Source organism: Chamaea fasciata, unplaced genomic scaffold, assembly GCF_029207755.1.
Source record: "Chamaea fasciata isolate MVZ Bird 193981 ecotype frontalis unplaced genomic scaffold, bChaFas1.0.hap1 SCAF_32, whole genome shotgun sequence".
In the NCBI taxonomy this organism is placed as follows: Eukaryota; Metazoa; Chordata; class Aves; order Passeriformes; family Sylviidae; genus Chamaea; species Chamaea fasciata.
Window position 1 is genome coordinate 2,502,914 of NW_027094117.1, and position 24,423 is coordinate 2,527,336.

At 52.7% G+C, this 24,423-nt stretch overlaps 1 long non-coding RNA gene and 1 pseudogene across 1 annotated transcript; both read left to right on the top strand.

The window, feature by feature from the left end:
- Positions 1–3,142: 3,142 nt before the first annotated feature.
- LOC136303279 (zinc finger protein 850-like) lies at positions 3,143–19,473 on the top strand (annotated as a pseudogene).
- LOC136303382 (uncharacterized) lies at positions 11,537–12,732 on the top strand. Its single transcript, XR_010724219.1, has 3 exons — positions 11,537–11,602; positions 12,212–12,250; positions 12,691–12,732. It is a non-coding gene; the product is annotated as an uncharacterized lncRNA (long non-coding RNA).
- Positions 19,474–24,423: the final 4,950 nt, after the last annotated feature.

Genomic DNA, 24,423 nt, shown 5'->3' on the forward strand with positions numbered 1-24,423 from the left:
AATGCCTGTGCCAGGTGCTTGTGGCTGAGCCCGTCCCCTCGGTGCTGGGGCCCCCTTGGGCGCTGGGGTTCATCCCTCAGGGGCTGTAGAAACTCTGCCATGGCCTTTGCCTCCAGCTTGGCCTTTTCCTCCTCCCTTCTTGCCTTCACCTGCTGTGCCTTTGTGCCCAAGTGCTCCAGGGGCTTCTTGTGCCGCTCCTGCAGCCCCCCTGAGTGCCTGTGGGTGCTCCTCCTCTGACAGCTGCTGAGCTTTCTGCAGAGTCATTCCTTTCTCCAGCGACTCAAACAAAATCCTTAAAGGAGAATCTCGATCCTTCCCTGAGTAATCCACATTTCCCAGCTGTTCCTTCCTTCCTGCTGAGCCCTGGCTGCCCCACAGCTCCCCACAGGCCCCCAGCCCGTGCTCCCGGTGCCGCACCTCTGTGCCCGCTGCTGCCGCCCCCCAGCACGGAGAAACTCCCTGGGATCCTGACCTCCTTGTTTTCCTCTCCTGGAAACTGGGGGCACAAAGGATCTGCAGCAGCTGGCAAATTTAGAGGATAAGACCCTGCTGAAAAATGTCCCAGTCCTCAGTATTTCTCTCTTCCTCCTCTTTTCCATCATCTTTTTTCTTTACCACAGAGATTCCTCCTGCTGCTTCTTGCCTTGATCAAACTCTTGCACCCTCCCCTTCACCCTCACCCAGCACACCAACACCATCCATCCCCTGTTGTCTAAATCCTTTCTCGACCTCCCTTATTGCCCCTCTGGGTGTCCATGTCCTTAATTACCTCTGGGAGAACGATGCCTTGGGAAGGCTGACCTGTAACAGGGACTGCACAGAGCTAGAGAATAAAGTCGATATTTATTGAAAGCTCTTTAGGGTACACCTTGGGCAGGGCAGGAGCCTGACCAGGGCTACACTCCAGGGGGACGTAGAATGGTCACAAAATGGACGACTGGTCACAAGGTCCTAAATTTTGTTAAGTTTGGGCCATTTGCATATTGGAGCCCAGTTGTCCAACCACAGCCTCAGCTCGTGAGGTGTCGTGCTCCTTGTTTGTCTCTTTAGTCCACCGTTTTTTATGTATTTGGGCTTGAAAGTTGTGCTTGTTGTCCTTGGTCTTCAGCAGGAAAAGGATTTGTTTTGTGTACCTACTCTGTAATGAGAGTTTAGCAGCACTTAATCTGAGGCTCAGAACTACACCCCTATGCAGCGCAGAATCTGAAAAACATGAAAGGTAAAACTCTGGCCTAACTACCTCAGCATTCTCCCAAGGGACTCTTCAGAGTTATTTTGCGATCGTCATCCCTTTTGCCAGGACGCCTTCCTGGCTTTCCCTTTTCCACCCTCCATGGGTGCCCTGCCATGTTCACTCCCTGAAGATCCCAGTGTCCTCACTGATGAGATTTTCAGTGCTCTCTCCCTGCCGACTCTTCACAGACCCCCCTGATGTGTCACTGCTGATCTGTCTCCTGGACACTCTGGGGTCCCCAGTCAAACCCCCGGTGCCGCCGCCACCCCAGGGAGCCGATCACCCAAACTGGGTGAGGCACCTTCAGCTCCACTCACTGCCCGCCGCCCCAGACGGTGGAAGGAATTCCAGAGGAGCCCCAAGGTGTGTGGAAAAATTGACATCACCAGGGGTTTCTGTCCACAAAGTAGACAGAGGAGTCCTGTAAGAGTAATCTCATTCATAAAAACATGGAGAGGCCGTGGGACATTTCCCATGGGATCTCTCCAATTGTTGGAGAACGCAGCCTCCTTTTCATCCTAATTTTCCTTTACTCCTTTTCCCCATTGGCTGAAGAACTTGAGAGGTACAGACTTCCCAATCCACCTACGACATACCTCCCTTAATATGCACCCCACTTCTGTATAGATAACGATAGTCACAGCTCTGTTCAGTCTTTGTTCTTCTTGTCGCAGTTGATGAATTTAGCAGGACCTTGGCAGAGTGAATTATTAAAAAAATATGAATATCGCCCTAATGCCGATATCCAACTATGACGGACAAAAGACTCTCTAACAGTTTAAAGTTAGGAGGTGTACGTTTAATGACGACGCCGGGCAGCGTGCGGGATAGCTCCCAAACACACGCGCCCCTACAGAAGATCACAGGGTCCTTCTATGTACAGAAGGATTGAATACCCAAAACGCAAGTGTATATTCATGACTTTAGTACATCCCATTCCCCGCTTCGTATGGTAATTAGCCAAAAGCTATTAAGCATGCGTGGTTTGTTCTTTGAAATGGGTCAGTGGTCTTTTTTATGGGGCAGGATCTCAAAATGATGGAGTAAGTGACTCTTCTTCGCTTTGACTTTTTAACCTTTTAGTGTTGTGTGACATCTGAATCCTGTTTTCCCAGGAGTATTTGATTTATGAATTCATTGTCCTTCTTGAAGCCTATTGATTAGTCAGAATACACAAACATAAGTTGACAGGCCTCATGATTTATCAGTTCCTTAAATCCGGCTTCTGCTTATCAAAAGGGAAGTCTATCTGTCTTACTTCAGCAATATCTGGTTTAACTAAAATCTTTAATTCTTCAAAATTAATGTTACAAGAGCAGCAGGCTGCGTGGTCAGTTAATATTTTCTGGAACTGATGCCGCCTTCTGTCCCTTCCATATGTCCGAGTGCCTGGCCCTATCCCCAAGCAGATTCGCAGCATCTGTTTGTAAAGACACTTTTCCTCTTCTCCCTTTCATGGGGGTTCCCCGTTTGCGGGACATCCCCCCTGGAGCGGGGTGTCCCCCGTTGCTGCAGCCCCACCCCTCGGGCAGGCTCAGCCAATGGGAGCGCGCGGCGCTGATGACTCACCAGTTGCCAGGCAGACCCGCAGGTCCCAGCGGTGCCCCCCTGGACGCCATGTGCGCCCCGCCCTCGGCCCCAGCGCCCCCGCGAGGGGAATTTGGGGAGGTGGGAGGGGAGAGGTTTTGCGAGGGGCTGAATCTTTGTATTGTAGACAAGTTTTTGTCTGAGTCTCGATGTGTGGGGAGTTTTTGATCTGTGTCGATGTTTGGAGGAGTTCTAGGCTGAATCTTGGTGTTTTGGAGGTTTTCACAGACACAAGGTGGCCGCTGACTTTTTGAGAATAACTTGGGCAAGGAGGAACCCCCAGCCTAAGGTGCTCTCCTCTTGTTTTCTCCCTAAACCAGGATTTGTCATTCCCAAGGAGTGCCCAGATGGAGAAGGAGGAAAAGCCCCGGAGATCCCTCCGGAGGAGGGGCTGCAAACCCAGCCCAGGGAGCTGCGAGGAGGAAAGACCCGCCCTGTGCCAGGAGGGCGGCCGGAGATCCAGCCGGAGCTCAGAACTGGTGGAGAAGCCTCATGGAGGGGAGAAGCCCCACAGGTGCCTGGAATGTGGGAAGGGTTTCAGCTACAGCTCCCGCCTGATCCGACACCAGAGGATCCACAGTGGGGAACGGCCCTATGAGTGTGGGGAATGTGGGAAGAGCTTCAGCCACAGCAGTAGCCTGAGGAGACATGAGAGGATCCACACTGGGGAAAAACCCTACAAGTGTGGGGAGTGTGGGAACAGCTACAGGAACAGCTCCGCCCTGTGGAAACACCAGATGATCCACACTGGGGAAAAACCCTACGAGTGTGGGGAATGTGGGAACAGCTTCAGAGACAGCTCTACCCTGTGGAAACACCAGATGATCCACAGTGGGGAAAAACCATACGTGTGTGGGGAATGTGGGAGGAGCTTCAGAGACAGCTCCAGTCTCGTCCGGCACCGAGTGATCCACACGGGGGAAGGGCCCTACACCTGCTTGGAATGTGGGAAGTGCTTTGGATTGTGCTCTGACCTGAGAAAACACCAGCGCATCCACACCGGGGAGAGGCCCTACGAGTGTCCTGAGTGTGGGAAGAGGTTTGCAAGGAGCTCCAATCTCCTCAAACATCAGCACATTCACACGGAGGAGAGGCCCTTCCGCTGCCCTGACTGCGGGAAGGGTTTCAAGCAAAACTCCACCCTCACTGTCCACCGGCGCATCCACACTGGGGAGAGGCCCTACGAGTGTCCTGAGTGTGGGAAGAGCTTCTCCAGTAGCTCTATCTTGACCAGACACCAACGGAGGCAGCACTAAGGGAAGCCCTGCGAGTGCCCCGAGTGCGGGAAGAGCTTCGTGCGCTGCTCCAGCTCCATCCCCCATGGGAGGATCGGCGTTGGATGATCCCCAGTGACCCCCGTTGGGCAGAGCCCTGGTGATCCATGGTCCTGGTGATCCATGTTGGGAAGACACCTGGCTGTGGGGGATCCACATCTTCCTGTCTCCCCGTGGGCACCTGGATGAACACAGGGGCAGAAACATCCCTTGCGACGCAGACTGACATTGGGAATTCCTTAGGGAGAGTGGATTTGTTGACTTTCAACCCCAAAAAATTTTTTTTTGTTCAGTCCTATCTTTTGGTGGCATCAAGGAATACTGGATGGTCTTCGAGATCTTTTCCAACCTCAGGGATTCCACACGATTTTGATTTCCTATTGCCCGAGGGCATCTTGTGCAGCCACATGTTGATGATCTGGGGCCAAGACCAAGATTTTGGAGGCAGTGGGGTGGGAACCCCTCCATAAAAGGTTCTTCCCTCCCACCCAAGAATGTGGATCCTCAGCCGGCATGGACAGGGAAATCCTTTTCTTTTGGCCTTGATTTGCTTTTCATTTCTCTTCATCCATTTAAAATATCCAACGCTGGGGTAAAAATAGAGTCATTGAACTGAGACGTGGTTGGGATGATGGGAGGACATAGACATGGTGGGACCTCTGCCTGAGAGCCCATTAATTTTCAAAATTATAACAGTTTGGAGGGAGGGGGTTTGAATTCTCCATTCCAAGGAAGGCTCCGGCTTTCCCTGGCAGACACCTGTCTTTCAAACTAAGACAACGCCATTGTCTGAGTTAGCTATAATGTAAAAGTCAGTAATAATAGTTATAATATAAAAGCATTTCAGCACTGCGCAGTCTCTATTTTAATATTTCGCTAAGGCCTATGATATAATATTGATTTATCATGGTGCCATTTCTGTTGGCTATACTGCACATACATAAACTGATTATATTACACCAAAAAACAGCTGAATTATAAATGGCACCGTATCAAAATCGTTTCAATCAATAACAACGGGCAAAAGCATGAATGCAAAAGCCAATATTTTATTATCATTTATATTGTCATTTATGTTGTCATTTATAACCCGGGTCTGCTGCCTCTTCTGCAAGGCACCGAGGGGGCTAATTCACCCTCTGGCCCTGCGTCCCTGCATGTCCCAAAGTGTCCCTGAGCTTCCCTGACTGTCCCCAACTGTCCCCATTGATGTCACCTTAAGAATTCCCATCAGGATTTGGGACAGTTTCAATGAAAATTCCAGGAAAATTCCCCAAATTTGTTTAAAACAGCGTACGGGGATGGGGGAGGGGACAAGTGCCACCAGCAATGTCCCCAATGGCATCACCACCCCTATGACAGGACATTGCTGTGCCCGTAGCAGCTTTGAGATGTCCTTGATGGCTCTTTGGCACTGCTCGGCCACAGGGGCCATCCTGTGTCAAGCTTTTGGGGTGTCCTCACTGAAATCAATGGTGATGGGCAGTTGTAAAAGCAAAGTCCTTTACTGCATAGCTAAATCAGCCTCATGGAGGCAGAGGCTGTCACAGCTCAAGCCAGTGAAGTCCCCGTGTCCCCAGCAGGAGCGGTGGCATCATATCAGCAGCAGTGTGCAGGAAGCTTTCTAACAGAAAGTTTCATAAAGAACATGAAGTTTCATAACATAAAGAACAAAGTTTCTGATACATTCTCACATGAGGCCAGCGTGTAATGAGCCCCATGAAGATGCATCAAGCCTGAGGGTTGGCCTGCAACCTCCCAGAGTGGCTTCATAATATTTGCCAGACAGCTCTTCAAGTGCGTTTTGTAATGTAAAGGTTTTAACAAAGAAAGGTTTTAACAAAAGATAAAACATTTTACAAACGATAAAATGACAAACAATACAGAAACAAAAGGCGAGCACAGGTGTCAGAGAAGCCTCTGACCCCTGGCTAGGACACATTAAAAAGCGCCTGAGCACCTCTGAGCTCATTCTCAAGTATAGGATAATTAAGGAGGGACAATTTGCCTTGCTGCCAATAGCAGCAGCCACAGGTCCTGAGAAACATCTCCAAAGCCCAACCAGTGCCCCTGTGCTGGCACTGGGCTGATGTCCATGAGACGGCCACAGAACTTTCTAGCTTGGCTTCCTTATAAGTTCAAAGGTAAACTGAAACTTTTTTACTTAAATAGAATTATTTGCTTGGGTGTGGAGATGCATTCCTACAAGTTTCTAAGCCCTAAGCAGAAGCAGCAACAGCGGCAGCGGCAGCACCTGTAGTCTGTGTCCCCTGAGTCTTATCAGTGTGCATATATTTATATATACATATATATATCTACTGTGTTATCAGTAGCAGCCGCAGAAACAACAACAGTGGCATTTGTGATTGGTCTTCCCTGAGCTTTAAAGCAGCGCATTTTATTCTACTGGTTTCTACCAATCAGGTAGAAACACGAGTCCAGTATTGCCTTGTTGGGCCTGGCCTAAGCTAAGATTGATGTGCGACAATATTTGCAATTTCTTACACAAATTCTGCACATGTAGCTCTGTCTGTTCTGTCTAGGCATGTTTCAGCAGGGCTACATTATTTTTGTTAGGATTAGAATTAAACCAACCTTGCAGAAGGCAATGTCACTTGAACTTTAAACTAGACTTTAGGTCTTTTTCTTGCTAACTGATTTTGTCTCTTATTTGCTAAGGCACTTAAAAACCCTCTATTTATTTAAAACGAAACTTGCATTTGTACCTCATGTCCGTGTGGACTGACGTGTGACTGAACTAAAGAAGTATGATTACACCAATTAATCTCATTTTTGTACACAGAGTGGTAAGGACAAACATCCTTGACCAAAAATTGATCTTTCCCTGTACAGTTTAATTTGGCATGAAAACATCATGTTTACAGAACCAAAAGTCTTCGGTACTTCAGGTTCACGAGATGCCGTGGGAAGGTGAGGAACCCACCAGTTCCATGCATCTACTGGGGACCAAAAATCCCATGTGGATGATCCTGCAATTGTACCTTGAATGGCTCTGTCAGTTTTCTCTGGAGCTGGCCAAGCATCCACTGGCACACCAACCAGACAGGTGGGAAATGGCTTTTCTGGGTTGTATTGGACAGACATACGGTATCTGAACCTGATGCACTGGCTAAAGTCACCCAGACATTTGTTTTAGGTTGACTGAGTGGCAAATTTGCATCACTAAAAGCAAGTAAATTACTAAAAGCAAGTAAATTACTAAAAGCAAGCACGCAAAAAAAGTAACATTTGATTGAACCCCAGATTTCCCTTAAACTATTCTCTAACAAAGGGATTCTACAACACCACTGATCCCCAAGTGTTGGTCTTTGGTTGATCGACAGGTAAGGTTGCATTGGTGAAGGCAAACAAAATAAGATATAAACACGATCCCTGATTTAACTTAATGCTTTTTGATTTAAAGCACTTCCTTTTTCATTTTTAATTTCCAGGCACATCTTTCAGCACGTTCCCTTTTTTGGTTCATCCACAAATTTCACCCGGGACCGGCCAGATATAAGGCACTGAATTATTTTGTTTGCATTCAACTCTCCAAATTTGAATCTCTTTTGATTCTCTCAAAAATTCCCTCCTCCATTCTTCCCGAAGAATGGGAAGATGGGGGCTGCTTTCTTCACCGTGACCCACTGCACCTAAATATCCAACAGCCTTGTGCTTTGTTTGGGATTCTAGATCACACCACGATGTTCACCACGCTTGTGCCAACAGAGCTCTACGATACCAACGATTCCCACACCTTTTACACTAACACAAACCCCAGGGTTGACAGTTCTTGCACGTGGGACAAAAGATGTCTGCCATCAGCTACAGTCTCCGTGCAGCTCACGTCTGCGTGCTGCTTCTCTGCTCTTGGAGCTGTCAGCATGTTCCTGTGCTTGATTTGGCTTCCCGTTCTCCGCTGGAATCCACCCGGGCCCTGGACCTGCACAAACACAACTACTTCTTCACCGTCAATTCATGTGTTTGGGTGGTTTCTTTGATTGGTTAATAAAGTCCACATTGTGGACCATGGGGTCATTGAGTCAAAAATAGAAATAATTTGAGTGTCATTTTCTCATTGGATGATTTGTCCTTGAAAAGAGCGGGTAGGGATAGACAGAGACTCACCATTCTGTGCTTAGCTAGTTAGTGTACAGAACTCACGGCTTGTGAGGCTGTAATGCAGATAAGAATGAATAAAATCCTGAGCCCGAACACCAAAACTGCGTCTGCCGTGCTCCAATCCTGGCGCTGGCAGAGGCTGAAAAGAAGCCGGCACCTCGACACGGCTGCTCCCCGCGGCAGGCTCACGCCGATGGTGGGGGTGCTGAAAGCCTCTTTGGCCGCGCTCCGGGGCCACCCGCCCCCATGGCTGGTGACTCCTGCTCTGGGGGGGTCACAGGGACCCCCGCCGGCGGCACCCCGGGGCCGCGCACCTCCGGGGCCGGCCGCAGCCGCGGCACCTCCGCCGCCGGTGTTCCGGGGCCGCCCGACCCTGCAGCGGGCACGGCGGCCAGAGATGGCGCTGTAGATGGAGGCTGAGTCTCGGTGGTTACAAAATGGCGCCGGCAGCAGTGCGCATGCTCGGTTGGGAGCGCCGCCATCTTGTTGTACGGAAACACACAGGGAGCGGCCATATCGTTGTACGGAAGGTCTTTGCAGGGAGCCGCCATTTTTCTGTGCGGGCGGCTGTGCCGCACATGCGCGGTAGCGCTGCAGGAAAGTTTCAAAATTCCCGCGGTGTTCAAACCCGTTTCGTTCAGGAGGGCTGCTGTTCGGAGTGGGCAGCCCGCTGTCAGCACCGGGGGGGGGAGGGGGGTGTCCCTACGAGCCCAGGTAAGTCACCAGCAGTATGGAAGGAGCCCCTCACGGGTTCACTGGGACCGGCCATGAGGCCATTCTCGGGCTTGGCGGCGTCGGAGCCGGCTGCAGGTCCTTTGCATCTCTGCTGTAAAACCATCCAGTGGTACCTTTGCAGTGGTTCTCCTCTGCTGATGGCTGGAACCAAAAAGGCAAATCAAGAAGCATCCCCTGGATGCAGTGGAATGGTGAAAAAACAATCTGTGAAGTCAATGACAACAGGAAGCCAGTCTCTTGGAATCACTGAAAGAGAAGGAAATCCAGGTTGTAAATGCATCATGTCTTCTATCAGTTCATTCCTCAAGTCATGAAGCAACCTCCAGGAATCAGAGAAGTCTTCTTGTGAATGACAAACACTGGGGAATTCCAGGGACTATTTGTGGGCTTGATGTGGCCTTTTTGTAGCTATTCGCCTCCTAATTTTTTGAGCGTATTCAATTTTTTCTGCTCAAGAGGCCACAGATCTATCCAAACAGGCGGATTGGTTTTCCACGATAACGGAATAATGGTAACTTAATGATGAGTGGCAGGCATAGCTGTGGTTTCCATTAAGAATCCACATCCATCTTTGTTCTCCACTGGGACAACACATCTCTCCCCCATAGTGTAATGGGCTTCTTCACCACGTAGGGATGGGTGGTCGCTGTCTTTCCTGTGGGACCTGTGACAGTAATCATGAAGTCACTTTGCATACACACTGTAGCTCCTCCAATCCCTGTGAGACCACTCCTAGGTGTCACCAGATTCCAATTGCTCGGCCAAAATTCATGAGAAATCACAGTGACGTGTGCCCCTGTGTCCAGTGTGCCTGTAATCTCAACTGTTTTACCCAGGTGTGTCAGACTGCACGTCAGTTCTGGCCATTCATTAGTGGTATGTTTTACCCAACGGTCATTAGGCGCCGGGCTAAAGCTCTCAAAAGGCATTTCTCGGTATCCAGCTCACTTATTTGTATTCATTGGCAATGCAATAGCAATAGCTGTTGGTGTTTTTGGTAGAATTAGCACTGGAGCCTCATGAAAAAGAGCTAAACCCCTCAGCTCTTCATTACAATTTACTGAAACAACAGCAGGAATAACTGAAAGTCCAGAAAGTCCATTACTGGCCTTGGCTATAACTAGAAAGTCTTGTCTTTGTTGTGAAGTACCAGTGCCCTCAGTCTTGTTCAGGTGTCCCCAGTTCCATCCCAGTTTCCCTGTCCCAGTGCCACTAGCCCAGTGTCCCCCAGGGCTGCCTCAGTGTCACCACCCCAGTGTCACCAGTTCCACCCCAGTGTCACCAGTTCCATCCCAGTGCTCCCAGAGCCAGCCCAGTGCCATCACCCCATTGTCCCCATACCAGTGTCACTGTCCCAGTGTCCCCAGTCCCATCCCAGTGTTTTCAGCCCTGTCCCAGCATCCCTGTCCTGGTGCCCCCAGTCCCATCCCAGTGTCCCCCATCCTGTCCCAGTGTTCCCAGTTGTGTCCCAGTATATCAAGTCCCATCCCAGTGTCACCAGTCTTTTGATGGTTTTGGGGGGTCCCAGGTGGGGTTTGGGGTTTCCTGGGGGGATTTGGGGGATCCCAGGTGAGAATTCCAAAGGATTCGGGGTTTCCCACTTGAGAATGCAGGCCAGGGGCGTGGGGAACCGAAGGGGGAGGGGAGGGGCTGGGGGCGTTTTGGGGGGGTTCAGTCAATAGGGGGGGCCCAGAGGGTGCCGAAGGGGGGGATGTGGTGGGTGGGGGGGGTTCCATGGACTGGGGGGGTCCTGGTGAGTCGGGGAAGGGCGGTGAGGGGGGGTCCTGGCGCACTGGGGGGGGCTCATGGATCGGGGGGTCCCAGCGCTTTGGGGGTGTCGGTGAAGGTGGGGCAGAGAATGGGGAGGGGGTATCGGTGCGTGGCGGGCCCGGTAAATTGAAGAGGGGGGGCTGGTGATAACGGGGGGACCCGGCTGATAACGGGGGTTGGGGGGACAGGACCGAGCCCCAAGGGACCCCCCGGTGCTGGGGACTCCCCTGTGCCCCCCAGTCCCGCCCGGGCCCCCCCAGTCCCGGCGCTGTTCCCGGGGGGTGAAAGGGAAGGGGCCGAACCCCCGGCATGGGTGGGGGGCCCCGCCTCACTTGGCTTTGGTTTGTTCTTCCCGACTCTGGGGAAAAACCACTTTGGGAGTTTTCTGCCAGAAATCTCCCCCCTCCTCCACTCAGCCCAAGGGCCTTGGGGGTTTTCCCTTTTGGGGAGAAATCAAAGCCATGCGCTGATGCTCCTAATTATGGCCAGGAGAAGTGACGGCTTTCCTCGGAGCCGGTGCCGGGGAACACGCCGGGCTGGGATAGGCGGGCCGGGAGGTGCGGAGAAGTTTGTTTGTGTTTCCAGCTCAATCCCGACTCGGGCCCGGGCCCGTCCCAGCGCTGCTCCTCATCTGCGGCTTTCCCCTCACACAGCCCGGGGGCGGGGCCTGAGAGCGCGGGGCGGGTGTGGGCCGTGTGCAGAGGCCGCCCCTGGTTCGCTGCCATTAGCGGATTGTGCCGTCACTCTAGAATCTCGCGCGCCGATTGGGCCGAGCCAAGCCCGGCCCCGGGCCCGCCCCCCGGGCGGGCGTGGCTCGGCAGAGGCGCCATTGGCGGAGCGTGTGTGCGGGCCCGGGAGCGGCGGCAGCGGCCGGAGCCCGGTGAGGCGGCGGCGGAGCTCGGAGGCGGCCCCAGCGCGGGTGGGAGCCGCGCTCGGTTCTGCCGGGGCTCGGGGCCGGCTGCGGGCGGAGGGGGCGGCAGGGGGCTCTGGCGGGTTCCTTGTGCCGTGTCGGCGCCGTGTTCCCCGTGGCCGGAGGGCGCTGCGGGAGCGGCTGCCCGCGGTCTCCTTCCCGCCGCTGCCTCGGCAGGAGCCGGTGCCGGAGCAGCGCTGCCTCGTCCCGCTTCCTGCGGGTAGGACGGAGGTGGCCGCCCTGTCCCCGGGGCTGTGCGGGAAAATTCCCGTGGCCAGAGGTTTGTGTCCCCAGAGGAGACCGAGGAGTCCTGTAAAAGTGACTTTATTCCTGAACAAAGGGAGAGGCCGTGCGGCATTTGCCGGGGGATCTCTCCAATTATTGTAGTACGCGGCCTCCTTTTTATCCTGATTTTCCCTTCTGCATCTCCCTGTCCCTTTGCCCAGTGGCGAAGGTCCTTGGAAAGTTCCGACTTCCCGATCCGCCTCCTGCATGTCCTCGTTAATATGCCCCCCCCTTTTGTATAACATCCGATATTCGTGACTCTGTTCACTCTTTGTTCTTCTTCTCCATGTTCAGGAATCTCGCAGGACCTTGGCTGAGCAGCAGTCCGTGTCAGTGAGTAACATTTTTGGAAACTGATGGTTTTTCCCGTTCCTTCCTTTCTCCAAGTCCCCGTCCCTATCTCCAAGCAGATTCACTCGTAAAGTCTGTTTTTTCTTGCTGGGTCCTCTTTGGATTTGGGATTATTGTCAGTGCCCTCATTCCCTGTCCTTTTGTAGCCGTGTGTGGATCAGGAGGCCTGGCTGCCACCTGCATCCCCTTGCTCAGCTGCCGAATGAGCTGCCCTCAGCGAGGTGTGTGCACGGTCCAAAGATGAGAGTTGCTGGAGCACAACAGAGGAGAAAGAGCCTTCGTTTAACCCATGGTGTGCCAGGGAACCACGAAACCGTGTCCCATTCCCATCCTTTCCACGTTTGGACCGGCACATGAGCTGCTTTCTTATTTCCTTTGTTATCTGTTTCACCACTTTTCTGTTGTCATCTATTTGCCAACAGCATCTTGAGTCATTTAATTTTCCACCCTGTCCTCCTCCTTCTGCTAATAGATAATCTGATCCCATCCCACGGTGAGATGTTGCATTCTTCGTTTGAGTGGATTGGTGGGCCAGGCTGAGGAGCTGGATCTGTCTGGTTGGTTATTATTTTGTGGACGTCTTGTAATCTAATTCTGCCATTGAAATGATCAGTGGGTTCTCTGGCTCCTGATCTGAATTGGTTCGGGTTCCCTGGGGCTGGTCCATGGTGTTGTAGGATTTGTTCTGGTGGCCGTTCATCTTTTCCCATTTTTGGGTGCTCCCTCCAGCCAGGGCTGCATCAATTGATCTCTTTTCTCTAATTAAATCATTGAATACTTGGATTCCCAAGTGATTTCTCTGAAGTTGTGGTAGCACAAACACCCCAGTGGTCTAATGCTCCCTGTGTGACACAGACAGTGAGAGCACATGTTGGAGTGGGGAGAGGGATGATTCCCCCCCACTTCTTTTAGTGAAGTTTTCACAACATTCTCCATTTGCTGTTTCCCTTTGCAGCTGAAGCAATTTGTGTTGCAGAGTCAGATCTCCTCACTGTGGGCTCTGCCTTTGGCTGTGCCTATTCCATCTGTGCCAGCAGGCAGAGCTTGGGGTGAGGGACAGAGGGAATGAGCCCAATTCCTCCCCCGGGCAAGTAGAGCCTGGTGCATTGTCCACACTTTTCCCCAGCAGTGTTAATTTGCATTTCTAAAGCTCCTCTCCTGGCTGCCTGGAAGGAAGCTTCTCTTCCAGACCAGCGATTGAATGACTCTCATGTGGTTCCCTACAATCTGCTTTTGTTTTAACTGTGAATTTAACTGTTTAATTCTTTTCACTGTTTACTGTTAAAGGGTCGCTTTTAAAGCTCTTCTGGTTTTGTAAAATGCAACCTAACGGTGAACATCGAAAAACCCAAACCGAAGTTTTGCCATCACTAAATGCCTTCCACAAACATACACAAAAACATTCCGAAGCCATCAAGTTTTTTCTGCTTCTTCTCCTAGGACTAAAAATTGTTTCTCACACCCCTGGTTCAAACATAACTGACAATTTAAAAGTAGGATTATTATGAGAGATTATTCTGATGGTGTAATCGTTTCTCTGAAACTGCGAGAAAAACAGTAATTCTCCAATAATACATTTAGTGTTAGAGAGTCAAGGCATTACTTGATTTTGGCCAGGATGTGCAACAGAAACCTTTTCATCTACACGTAGCCTGGGTGTGCAGCGAAAATCATTCCATGACACATGAGTTTTATTGGTTATTTCCTAAACTTTCTACAGTCTGACCCACAGATCCAGCAGAGGATCTGTGGGCAGGCACAGGGGCTTCCCCCGCTGTGGAGCCCTGGCTGCTGCTCAGGTGCCTTCAGTGCGGGGTCAGTCGTGGCCTGTTTAACATCCACAGACAATTCCAATTCCTTTTGGGAGTCTGGGAGAGCCATGGCTGGGGCATCCATCATTTTCATTTTTTCATTTTCTCATGTTTTGTTCTCTTTCTCATGTCCATACCATAACATTGAGGCTGTCTGGGGTTAAAATGTCACACAATGTTCTGGGTAGAACAGAGAATCCTCAATCCAGTCCTGCAATTCCCTATTAATCCTCAGAATTGTTGCAGCTCCTTTTTATCCTGGGTAGCGTTACTTCTGAGATTCCCTGGACCATCTGTGGGTCAATTCATTACAAACCTTCAGTCGAATAATGCCCCAAATATTTAACTTCTTTCTCCACCTTTTGCGCTTTTTTTTTTTTTTTTCACATACTCAAAGTTTCTTTTTAGCCTGAAAATGGAGCCATTCCACAGAGGCTTCTTCTACCACTTCTTGTCCTCTTGACTGAAGCAAGTAATCCTCATCCTGCATTACCCCAGTCTCTTGGGGTGAGGTAAATTCTTTTGATATTTCCTGCTAGGCTTGCCCGAATAAGGCTGGTGCTTCTGTGCATCCCTGCAGAAGGACCGTCCATGTCTTTCCCATTTTCCCTTCTCCCTCTTGTTCCCACTCAAAGGCCAAATCCTGTTCAGCATCCTGTGTCAGTGGGCATCCCCAGAAATCATCTTTGACATCAAGTCCTGAATGGCAGCAGTGTGAGGAGGGAACCTGGTTCCAGCTGGTGTAAGGATGTGAGACTATGGGGTGCCTGGGTTTGATCATCTCATTTCTTCTTCTTAGGTCCTGCACCATTCTGTGGATTCCATCTGATTTCTTGATTGGCAGCATAGGAGGAGCATTATAGGGAGAGATGCCTGGCTCCCAAAGCCCTGCCTTGAACAGGGGCTCAGTAACAGGCTGTACGCCCTTCCTTCCCTCCCTTGGAACAGGGGATTGTTTTTAGACACCACTTGTCCTGGTTGCTGCAGAGTCATTTGGAGAGGCTGGGTATCTGATTTTCCCTCTTTCCCTGGGGCTGCCCACACTTGTGGGTTCACTTCAGCACAGGCCTTGCCAGACATTTGACACAAAGGTACCACAGAATTGGCCTCTGTATCATCTTTTTCAGCATTAATTTGCATTCCCAATATAGCTATCAAATCCCTTCCCAGTAAATTACAATCAGAATTAAGAGTAAATAAAAATTCTGCATTTCAAACCCATCCCCCACATCTGCCGATAGTGGTTGGATAAAACACATCTGCTCATCTTTCCCACTTGTCTCCTGAACAATCAAAGACATTTTTGGGATTTTCCCCCCTTAGGTCTAAGATCCAGAGTGGATGGAGAGGCCCCTGTGTGTATGAGGAAAGGCCTCGTGTGGATGCAGCCCCAGCCTGAATGTTGTCAAGGGCTGCAGTGTGGTTGGTCCCTGGTGGAATGGGAGCTGTGGCAGCCCCAGGAATCCATGTCCATGCAGGGCTGGACTTGCTCCTGCTGAGGGTGCTGCTGTGTGTGCCTGCAGTGTCCTTGTGGCCTGCAGATGGAACCCTGCTTCCTTGCCAGGGGCTGTTTGGGTGGGCTCTCCCCCGCCGAGGAGGGCAATGCCTGTGCCAGGTGCTTGTGGCCGAGCCCGTCCCCTCGGTGCTGGGGCCCCCTTGGGCGCTGGGGTTCATCCCTCCGGGGCTGTAGAAACTCTGCCATGGCCTTTGCCTCCAGCTTGGCCTTTTCCTCCTCCCTTCTTGCCTTCACCTGCCGTGCCTTTGTGCCCAAGTGCTCCAGGGGCTTCTTGTGCCGCTCCTGCAGCCCCCCGAGTGCCTGTGGGTGCTCCTCCTCTGACCGCTGCTGAGCTTTCTGCAGAGTCATTCCTTTCTCCAGCGACCCAAACAAAATCCTTAAAGGAGAATCTCGATCCTTCCCTGAGTAATCCACATTTCCCAGCTGTTCCTTCCTTCCTGCTGAGCCCCGGCTGCCCCACAGCTCCCCACAGGGCCCCAGCCCATGCTCCCAGTGCCGCACCTCTGCGCCCGCTGCTGCCGCTCCCCAGCACGGAGAACTCCCCTGGGATCCTGACCTCCTTGTTTTCCTCTCCTGGAAACCAGGGGTTCAAAGGATCTGCAGCAGCTGGCAAATTTAGAGGATAAAACCCTGCTGAAAAATGTCCCAGTCCTCAGTATTTTTCTCTTCCTCCTCTTTTCCATCATCCTTATTTTTACTGCAGAGATTCCTCCTGCTGCTTCTTGCATTAACCATATTCCTGCAGACTCCCCTTCACCCAGTGCCTTCCCAGCACACCAACGCCATCCATTCCCACTTGTCTAAATCCCTTCTGGACTTCCTTTATTGCCTTGCTGGGTGTCCATGTCCTTAATTACCTCTGGGAGTAATTAATGAGAATGTGCAGACTGCCTCAACATTCTCCCAAGGGACCCTTCAGAGATATTTCGGGATCATCATCCCTTTTGCCAGGATGCCTTCCTGGCTTTCCCTTTTCCACCCTCCATGGATGCCCTGCCATGTTCACTCCCTGAAGATCCCAGTGTCCTCACTGATGAGATTTTCAGTGCTGTCTCCCTGCCGACTCTTCACAGACCCCCCTGATGTGTCACTGCTGATCTGTCTCCTGGACACTCTCGGGTCCCCAGTCAAACCCCCGGTGCCGCCGCCACCCCAGGGAGCCGATCACCCAAACTGGGTGAGGCACCTTCAGCTCCACTCACTGCCCGCCGCCCCGGACGGTGGAAGGAATTCCAGAGGAGCCCCAAGGTGTGTGGAAAAATTGACATCATCAGAGGTTTGTGTCCACAAAGAAGACAGAGGAGTCTTGTAAAAGTAATTTCATTTATAGAAAAAGGGAGAAGCTATGGGACATTTCCCATGGGATCTCTCCAGCTGTTGGAGCACACAGTCTCCTTTCCATCCTAATTTTCCTGGCTGCGTCTCCCTCTCCTTTTCCCCATTGGCTGAAGTATTGGGAGGTACAGACTTCCCAATCCACCTACTACATACCCCCGTTAATATGCACCCCACTTCTGTATAGGTAACGATGTTCATATCTCTGTTATGTCCTTGTTCTTCTTCTCAATGTTCATGGATTTAGCAGGACCTTGGCTGAGCAGCAGTCTGTGTGGTCAGTTAGTAACATTTTGTGGAAGTGATGGTTTCTTCTGTCCCTTCCTTATGTCCAAGTGCCTGGCCCTATCCCCAAGCAGATTCGCAGCATCTGTTTGTAAAGACACTTTCCTTTCTTCCTTTCATGGGGGTTCCCTGTTTACGGGTCTTCATCATTTTCGTGGGAGTGAATCTTGGTTTTTCTGAGTATTATTGGGCCTAAATGTTGGTATCTTGGTTTATTGCAAGGGGCTGCATCTTTATATTTTGGAGAAAGTTTGGTGTAAAGTACAGTATTTGTGGAGTTTTTGATCTGTATCTTGACATTTGGAGGACTTGTGCACTGAATCTTGGTGTTTTGGAGGTTCTTACAGACACGAGGTAGCAATGACTTCCTGAGATGAACTTGGGCAAGGAGAAACCCCCAGCCTAAAGCACTCTCCTCTTGTTTTCTCCCCAAACCAGGATTTGTCATTCCCAAGGAGTGTCCATATGGAGAAGGAGGAAAAGCCCCGGAGATCCCGCAGGAGGAGGGGCTGCAAACCCAGCCCAGGGAGCTGAGAGGAGGAGAGACCCCCCCTGTGCCAGGAGGGCGGCCGGAGATCCATCCGGAGCTCAGAGCTGGTGGAGAAGCCTCATGGAGGGGAGAAGCCCCACAAGTGCCTGGAATGTGGGAAGGGTTTCAGCTACAGCTGCCACCTGATCCAGCACCAGGTGATCCACAGTGGGGAACGGCCCTACGAGTGTGGGGAATGTGGGAAGAGCTTCGCCTGGAGCTCCCACCTGATCCAACACAAGAGGATCCACACCGGGGAACGGCCCTTTAAGTGTGGGGAGTGTGGGAACAGCTTCAGCTTCAGATCCAGCCTGGTGCTACACCAGAGGATCCACACCGGGGAACGGCCCTACAAGTGTGGGGAATGTGGGAAAAGCTTCAGCCGGAAGGGCCACCTGGTGAAACACCAGATGATCCACACCAGAGAACGGCCCTGTGAGTGTGGGGAATGTGGGATGAGCTTCGGCCAGAAGGGCAGTCTTATGCAGCACCAGAGGCTCCACAGTGGGGAACGGCCCTATGGATGTGTGGAATGTGGGAAGAGCTTCAGGTACAGCTCCGGCCTGAGGAAACACCAGAGGATCCACACGGGGGAAAAGCCCCACAGGTGTGGGGAATGTGGGAAGAGCTTCATCCAGAGATTCCAGCTGAGGGAACACCAGAGGATCCACACTGGGGAAAAGCCCTACAAGTGTGGGGAATGTGGGAAGAGCTTCAGGGCAAGCTATGACCTGATCCGGCACCAGGTGATCCACACGGGGGAAGGGCCCTACACCTGCTTGGATTGTGGGAAGAGCTTTGGATGGAGCTCAAACCTGATATACCACCAGCACATCCACACTGGGGAGAGGCCCTATGAGTGTCCTGAGTGTGGGAAGAGGTTTGTAAGGAGCTCCGAACTCCTCCAACATCAGCGGATTCACACGGATGAGAGGCCATTCCGCTGCCCCGACTGCGGGAAGGGCTTCAAGTACAATTCCACCCTCATCAGGCACCGGCGCATCCACACTGGGGAGAGGCCCTACGAGTGTCCTCAGTGTGGGAAGAGCTTCTCCGACAGATCTAACATGACCAGACACCAACAGAGGCACCACTAAGGGAAGCCCTTAGAGCACACAGAGTGCGGGAAGAGCTTCGTGCGCTGCTCCAGCTCCATCCCCCATGGGAGGATCGGCATTGGATGATCCCCAGTGACCCCCATTGGGCAGAGCCCTGGTGATCCGTGGTCCTGGTGATCCATGTTGGGAAGACACCTGGCTGTGGGGGATCCACATCTTCCTGTCTCCCCGTGGGCACCTGGATGAACACAGGGGCAGAAACATCCCTTGCAACGCAGACTGACATTGGGAATTCCTTAGGGAGAGTGGATATGTTGACTTTCAACCCCAGAAAATTTTTTTCGTTCAGTCCTATCTTTTGGTGGCATCAAGGAATACTGGATGGTCTTCGAGATCTTTTCCAACCTCAGGGATTCCACACGATTTTGATTTCCTATTGCCCGAGGGCATCTTGTGCAGCCACATGGTGATGATCTGGGGCCAAGACCAAGATTTTGGAGGCAGTGGGGTGGAAATCCCTCCAAAAATGGTTCTTCCCTCCGACCCAAGCACGTGGATCCTCAGCCGGCATGGACAGGGAAATCCTTTTCTTTTGGCCTTGGTTTGCTTTTCATTTCTCTTCATCCATTTAAATATCCAACAGTGGGGTAAAAATAAAGACGTTGAACTAAGACATGGTTGGGATGATGGGGGGGACATGAACATGGTGGGACAGAGACATGGAGAGTGGCATGGGCGCACATGGACATTTGAGTGGGACGTGGCCATTCATGGGGACACGGGGGGAACACGGGCACAGATAAGGACGTGGGGGACAATGACAGGGATGGAAACATGGTGGGGAGACAGTCGTGGGTGAGGACATGGTGGGACATGGTCAGTGACATGTGGGGACGTGGCCGTGGCCGGTGCCGTGGGGGGAACTTGCAGGGGCTGTGGGGGATGCTGGGTTTGAGGGAGTTGAGGGTTCCTGGGAGGGCCTTGGGGCTTGCTGAGGGCTTTGGGGACCCCAGGCCCAGCGGCTCCGGCTGCGCTGGGAGACCCTGGCGGAGGTTCTGGGGCAGCTGCTCCAGCTGCTCCCTGGGACTGGGGCGAACTGGGAAGCTTTATTGGGAGCACTGAGATCGTCTGGGTGGGGACCAGAGTGACAGCAGGGCTTGCAGGGACACATGATCCCCCCAAATCATCGCGGGGACGGAGCAGGGGGGCCCGGCCGGGCCCGAGGCCACGGGGAGGGGCAGCGGCCGCCGGCGGCTCAGGAGCTCTGTGGGCAGAGAAAAGGGGGTGACACCGGGCTGGGGGCCCCGGGGGGAGCACACACGCTGCGGGGGAGGGTGGACACGACCCCAAGGAGCCCCCCTCACCTTCTTGCACAGGTAGAAGCCCAGCCCCAGTGCCGGGAAGACCAAGCCCAACCCGAAGGCCCCGATCCCCGTCAGCACCTTGCTGTGGGCAGCGTCCGGCGGCATCTCTGGGGGCCCGCAGGGTCAGCCCGGGCTGCAGCCCCAGGGCTCTGCGGGGCGGGGCTGGGGCTGTCGGGGGCACCGTGGCCAAAGCCTCCCGGGGCTCTGGGCACGGCACGGGCTACAAGGCCACAAGGCCGGGGCTGCTCCGGGCGCTTCCAGTCTGTCCCTCTGCTGTTGGGGGCCGGGTGTGGCCCTTTGTGACAACGGGCGGTGTCAGCGCCCTCGGTGATGCAGGACATGGTGGTGCTGTCATGAATGAGTGTTTGAGATTGCTTAAAAATCAGTGGCAGGGGCATGAACAAAAGTCAGATTTAATATGAAGGGACAGAGCACAACAAGTTGGTTGGGAAGATTCACTCTGCTGCCTACAGCACAGCTAAGGCACAACAAGGGAAAACAAACAAAAACAAAACCAAACCAAATCCAGGCAACCAAACCAGAAATGAACTGAGAACTCTCTAGGTGGTGTGGATGGGTGTGTGTTGTGTTTGGGTGAATCGGACAAAAGACAAGGCAGCCAAGGATTGAAAGGATCACAGCCCAAAAGCTTAACAACACTGAGCAGCATTTTAACTTCTACCTTAATTTGTAACCTAACTTATACCTTAGGCCTAGCAATTCATTGAGGAACAACACTGAACTTATACCTCACTTAACTTACAGCTTAACCTTAATTCAGCAGAGGAATAACACTTAATAGCATTTAACCTAACTTACAGTATAACTTCCAAGTTCTACTTAGCAACTTAACAGAAAAACTACATTTAGCAACACATAACTTTGCTCAAAACTTCCATTTAACAACTTAGGAAAAAGGACAACACTTCCCTGCATTTCAGTATGTTCATAACTATAACTGAACCTTACTTACAGGCCTAACTTAAATGTCCAAGGTACTTCCACAGCTAAGAAAGCAGTATTTCTCCCAGATTTGCTATAGCAAATGTGGAGGTGCACACTCACAGACAGGAACAGTCAGTGCAAGCAATGACTGTGACAAATTCCCCTCAGAGCTCAGTGAAATCCTCACTTGGGATGTTTTTGCATCTCCCGCTGGGTGAAGGATGGGGCCTTGAGGAGTGAGGGCATCGGCCCAGGACACGTCGTGTTTCAGGGATCCTCCAGGCAGAGCCAACCCGAGGGTTTGCTGGCTCTGAGAGGCCCCTCAGAGGGACATTGCTGTCACAGCCCACGGTGGCCCAGGAGAGCTCAAAGGGTCTCCTTTGGGACCACTGTTGATGGGGCCACAGGAGAGTGGGCTTCAGTCATAACAATGTTTCACCCCGGCCACAGTTTGGGTCAGCACTTTCTCGAAATGTGTGAGAACAGGAATGTTGAGCCATTCAGGCAAGAGGAATATTTTCCAAGGCTGGTCATAAGGAAAACAGGAGCCTGTTGGCAATTCCTGGTGGCGGGCAGTATTTCTGATAAGCTCGGAAAAGGCTGAGCCCAGGTGCTGTTTCCAAGGACAAGACCTAACGAGCGTTTCTCAGATCACACTGCAGCCTGGAAAGGAGGAGGGGGGAATGCAGCCCCACACTGGGATCTCAGGGGTGCCCATGGCAGGGGGTGATGCTGGCCCGATGCCAGGCACCCACCAAAGCCACTCTGTCCCTGCCCCCCACAGCTGCACAGGGGACAGAAAATGGAACTGAGGGGTCCTGGATGGGGACAAGGACAGGGAGAGATCCCTCAGCAAACTCCAGCACGGCCACAACAGACCCAGCGTGGCCACAGGGAAGGAATTTATTCCCAACCAAACCACAGCAGCAGAAGGAGAAGGGAAAGAAATCTCTCCAACACCTTCCCCACACCCAACACGGATCACCAGGACCATGGATCACCGGGGCTCTGCCCAACAGGGGTCACTGGGGATCATCCAATGCCGATCCTCCCATGGGGGATGGAGCTGGAGCAGCGCACGAAGCTCTTCCCGCACTCGGGGCACTCGCAGGGCTTCCCTTAGTGCTGCCTCCGTTGGTGTTTGGCCAAGTTAGAGCTCCTGGAGAAGCTCTTCCCACACTCAGGACACTCGTAGGGCCTCTCCCCAGTGTGGATGCGCCGGTGCCTGATAAGGTGGGAGTTGCGATTAAAACGCTTCCCACATTTCCCACGCTTGTAGGGCCGTTCCTCAGTATGGATTGTCTGGTGCCGGATGAGGCTGGAGCTCCACTGGAAGCTTTTCCCACATTCCCCACACTCGTAGTGCCGTTCCCTAGTGTGGATCTTTCACTGGTTGTTGAGGCTAGACTTGCAGCTAAAGCTCTTCCCACATTCCAAGCACTTGTGGAACTTCTCCCCAGCCTGAGGCTTCTCCACCAGCTCTGAGCTCCGACTGGATCTCCGGCCGCCCTCCTGGCACAGGGGGAGTCTTTCCTCCTCGCAGCTCCCTGGGCTGGGTTTGCAGCCCCTCCTCCTGCGGGATCTCCGGGGCTTTTCCACCTTCTCCATGGGGCCTAGGCTTGGGAATGAGAAATCCTGGTTTGGGGGAATAAACAAGGGGTGAGTGCCTTGGGATGGGGGTTTCTACTGCCTAAGTCCATGTCAGGAAGTCACCAGGCATTCTGTGTCTGTCAGATTCTTCAAACTACCAAGATTCATCCCAAAACACCCTCCCAGGAGTTCCCCCTCTCTGATCTGCACACTTTGGTGTTTCGCGGGTCCCCTTCCCCAGGCCGATGGAGGTCCCGTGGTTCCTGCTGTCCCCCCTCTCTAGGATCTTGCTTAGGGATGATCCGGCGATCCCACATCCGCCCACGCTCCGCCGGCAGCGACCACCTGCACCCCTCCCCAAGAGAGAACCCCAAGCCGTCGTGGACCCCCATTATCTGCCAAGGGGCATTTGTGGTTCAGCTTTGCGGCCCTCCAAGGTCTGAATATCCACAACCCCCAGAAAAACCACCAGGAACGCCCCGGGATATTTGGGGGGAGCTTCCCGTCTCCGCTCACCTGCGGCATGTGGGGTGGAGGCGGGTGATGCTGCCGAGGCCAAAGGTGCTGCGGACACAGCGGGCGCTGGAATCGAGAATTTCCTCCTGTTCCTGTTCCGTTTCCTGCTCCTCTTCCTCTCTCCCTCTTCTTCCTCCCGCATGGCCCCGACTCCTCCTTTATCGCTCCACTGCTCCTTCCTCATCCCTCCTCCTCCACCACCCCTTCTCCCGCTCCCCCCGGGCCCAGCGCCCACCCTTTGTCCCCCTTTTTCCAACGCCGCGTCATCCGGCGGGAGGAGCCGGGATGGAGCCGGGGCAGGTCGGGCTGGGGCAGCGCTGGGCTCTGGGCCCGGCCTGGGCGCCCCCCACGCGCCCCCTCCCAAATTCCCCGGGCGGCTTACGGGGGTCCCGGCACCTTTTGGGGTTCGCTGGATGCCCTGCTGGGGTTCAGGTGCCTCTCAAGGCCCCCCCAGGGCAGGGTGATCTCGGGTTTGGTTCTCTCACCTGAGGTTCAGGTGGTTAAAAGTCTTTTGCCTCTGGAGGTCCTGAGCCAGACATGAGAAAGAAACGGAGTCTTCAAGGTCTTGTTTTTCTTGGTTTCCCGCGTTGTTTATTATTTTGTTATCTCACAATGTTCTGTGTGCCCGGCCGAGGTCTGTTCTGCTGCTCGGACACAGGACGACTCCCCCCGCAATGAGAGGTCGCTGTTTTTTTATCCAGATAACTACGTGTATATTATTTACAATTACGTGCCAATGCCTATCACCTATACCAAATGGGTCGTCTCTACTCTGACCCAATCTCCTTGAACTACTTTGTGCCACCGTCACCAGAAGATGGAGGCCAGGGGAGAAGGAAGAACTCAGGGCACCACCCTAAATCCTCCCATCTTGTTCCCCATGCACCTATATACTAAGGACCCTAAAACTACAAAATTTTCCCCCCTGTGACACACTACACTACTGTCTGTCACACCTTTGTCACTTCTAATTAATTCTTCTCTCAGTGTTAGAAGCTTTTTTCCACGGACTGAAGTCAAAGGCTGGGTCTCTCTGGGCTCTGTGCCAGGGTCTCCAACCTGCCTGGACCGGCTCCACACCCCCCGGTCCAGCAATCAAACCCTCTTGTACAGATCTCAAACCCTCTTGCTCGGGTCCCAGTCCTCTCTGCTGAGGCCTGTGACCTGCCAGGGCGTCCAGAGGGATGCCCTGGACTCCAACACCCT